Below are 3475 nucleotides of genomic sequence, written 5' to 3'. Positions count from 1 at the left end.
AAAGGTCGTTAAAAATTATGAAGCAGTTTCTTAATCCTTGATAGATAAATTCAAAAACTATAATATGACCCAAAAGAAATGAGAAATGCGTGCAAATTTATCCAAAACCTAGAAATGCAAGAATATAAATATATAATGAAACTTAGAATCATCAAATGAGAATTTTAAAAGAGAAAATTAATGCAGTAGTGGAAGGAAAATAATTAAGATATTGTTGGATCAACACTGCTAAAGCTTTAGAATACGTTGGATCAAAAGCATGCTCTGCATCAAGAAGAATTGCATTGTCTCCTAACTTCGGCACAAACATAAACAACATTGATTCCGACCGATAACTAGAAAATCAAATACTGGGAAAACTCTAGACAAATTATATGTACTTCTGCAATAGCATGTAGTGCTAAGGTGATCTTACCAATGGTCCAAATATCTAGAAACAGATATAGCAAATACTGTCGTCATCATCCCATAAAAGAATACATTTTTTTCAAAGCCTAACAATTTTCTATTTCATGACAGCAGACATATGTCAAACAGAATAAACTATACTTAGATACCTATATTCTACCGCTTTCAAGTGAAAAGGAGGTATCCGGTGAACCGGGGTCATTGAACTTGAGTCTCGATCGATTGGATTTAAAGCTAGGATCTGAACTGGTAGAAACTCGTGAAGTTCAAGCGGAGTCCATGTAATAGTAAATAGAGGATGAACAAACACTGTTTGGGCTCCCAGAGCTTATGAACGATATGTCTGCATCTGATGTTGTATGTCCATGCATATCATTCCACTGGTGCCGCTTCCTGCTCTTCCAAATGCAGACCTGCATGAAACCAAACCGTGCTATCTTTATATAGAACCATTCATCAGAGAAAAAGAAGATAACAACATTCATTACCCACACAGACTTTCTTGCTTGCAATAATGCACAGTTAAAGCCGCCGAAATTAGCATTCATGTCTAAAATATTTCTGAACATGTTGTAAGGTGGCGAAGTCCTCGTCACCAAGCCTCTTTGGATGATCAGAAACTATTAGAGGTCAAAGGAGTGACCAATAGTTTTGAGCAGCTGATTTCTAGCTGTCAGAATCCTCAGCAAATTCACTAGGCATCAATCCTAGTAGCGATACAAAAAATTTAGTGACTAAGAAGGTAACGTTATAATATAATCACTTCTGCAAAGAACATCACAATTACCATGTATGGCTAGCTCATTCTTGTTCAAATTAGCCTATGAAGGCCACTTTTCCCTTTTTTCAATCAAAACCCAACGGCTGCTCTGCGTTCCTCCTTTGCAATTTTGCAATTCGCGATAATATGTACACTTCACATCAATACCTCAAACATTATGTACCTCACAATCTTATCACCATCTACGTACCACGCGATCTCGCCTCCTCTCTGATACTCTCTTTCACTGCAGCCAAACAACACCATAACCGAAATGAAAATCAAAGTACGTAATCAAATTTGATATCAAAAAGAAAAGATAAAAAAACCAAACAACATTCACGATTCAGTTTCTCTCGAATTCACAGCGAAGGATTTGATAGAATGATAGTTGTTACCCTAAGATAAGAAGATCTAAGCATTAATTTAAGAGGTGTATATAAAAAATTACAATACTAAAGTAATAAAACCTAATTGTTTAATAAGTGTTTGTGATTCAGCGGTTAATCCATTTCAAACTCTACTCATGCAATTCTTTTAAGGATTAATATCACTTTCATTCCTGTAGTATAGACGAAATCCTCTTCGTAATATTTTTTTAGTTTCTCTATAATATTTTTTTTGTTTGAATGGGAGAAAATCAAACAAAAATATTGCAGGGTAAACTTTACATTTAAAGAGGGCAAAAGACATCGTATTTTTATATTTTAAGAATGTTTTTAAAAAAAAATATTTTACAGTAGAAAAGCGAATTTCGCCTATATTACAGGGGCTTTGTATATGAGTTTACTGGTAGTGCACTGATGGTGTAAATAAACTTTACACATACATCCAATCAAAATCCTTACACTTGCCATGTCATATTAATTTTTTTTAAATTAAAATTGTGTTTTAATTGGACGCATGGTTGTGATTAGTTGACAGTGTAAAAATATTTTACACTGTCGGTGCATATCCCTTTTTCTCTTTATATATTTAAACTTTTATTTAAATCTAATTAGTTTTCAAATTTTAATTAACTCAAGTATTTGAAATGAGATTTGAAATTTTCTTATACAATCAATTAAAATTGAGATTTGAAATTTTAAATTTTCTTATACAATCAATTAAAATTGAGATTTTTAATCAAATTTTATTTTCAATTATTTATTATAACCCTTATAGTTTTATTTTAATTTATTTTAATATAAATTTTAGAAATTATTTATATATTATAATTAAATATTTAAAAGTTTATGATACAATTAACTTATTTATTATTAAATTTTTATGATAAAAATAAATTCACTATTATTTATTTATGCTTTGATTTATTATTTTTATGATCATAAAAATATATTTCTTACTAGTCAGGTAAACATCTGTATTAGGATCAAGACATTGTTTAGCCTTACTCATATATTTCTTAATTATATGACTTGGTTTTTTGCATTTGAAGTAAGAGAAAACACCCCGTCTTATATGATAGATTATTCAATAAATTTTAATAGAGATTCTTTGTTAATCATAGTGACAATATATAAGACTAACTAAGAAATTATGTTCTAATTTAAAAAATAAACCTAACATTTTTTATAAAAAATACCATTTTCATAATTAAAAATAACTACTTAAAAATAAAGACAAACTCTTATTACATTCTTTAGGGTTCTTAGGTACCATGTGTGCTTCTAAAATTATTTCTTTGCTTTCGAAGATATATCTCGGCAAGGACTTTTTACATTTGCGTTAAAACGTTTCACAGATGCATATACGGAATAAACCTGATATTAAAAACCAGAAAATCAACATTGCAACGATAAAAACAACATTCACAGATTTACATCGGCATTACATGATTTCAACAGCAAATCATATATTACATTTCAATAGCCCGGTAGACCCTTGCACATCTCTAAGATTTGCTCAATCGATCTTTGTACTGTCGCTACGAACCCGAGCAAGATTTTCTCTTTGAAACCGTAAAACGTTCGCCACATCGCCAAAATTGTTGTAAACGAAGTTCCCTCCATTGTCAAATGACGATACTCGAGCTTCACAACCTTTCGTTTGTCACTGTAAGGTAGGTGGTTGTGGATTTTGTCAATGATATCGTTGAGCAAGGTGTAATCGTTGAGTTTGAACGTCCGCCCGGGTGTTCTGCCGTCGGAGTAGGAGACATTTTGTATTTGTGTGAAATACAACAATAGAAACCCCAAATTTATAGAAAATATAGGTGAATATTGATCACCCATTTTCTGTCACATAACTTTCTGTAGGTATATCCATGGAAATAACCTAGATGTTTTGATTCCGTAGATGTATATA

At 31.3% G+C, this 3475-nt stretch overlaps 1 long non-coding RNA gene across 2 annotated transcripts; it reads right to left on the bottom strand.

Annotated features, from left to right (window-relative positions):
* Positions 1 to 218: 218 nt before the first annotated feature.
* Positions 219 to 1633, bottom strand: LOC131642883 (uncharacterized). 2 transcript variants are annotated; one of them, XR_009296070.1, is made up of 4 exons: positions 1506 to 1633; positions 1196 to 1415; positions 897 to 1115; positions 219 to 821 (listed from the first exon to the last, which is right to left on the bottom strand). It is a non-coding gene; the product is annotated as an uncharacterized LOC131642883 (long non-coding RNA). The 2 variants fall into 2 exon arrangements; XR_009296069.1 differs by having other exon boundaries at positions 1196 to 1582.
* Positions 1634 to 3475: the final 1842 nt, after the last annotated feature.

The sequence above is a fragment of the Vicia villosa genome, unplaced genomic scaffold (genome assembly GCF_029867415.1).
Source record: "Vicia villosa cultivar HV-30 ecotype Madison, WI unplaced genomic scaffold, Vvil1.0 ctg.006012F_1_1, whole genome shotgun sequence".
NCBI lineage: Eukaryota > Viridiplantae > Streptophyta > Magnoliopsida > Fabales > Fabaceae > Vicia > Vicia villosa.
Note: the sequence above shows the minus strand (reverse complement) of the source record. Positions and strands in the feature narration are given on the sequence as shown.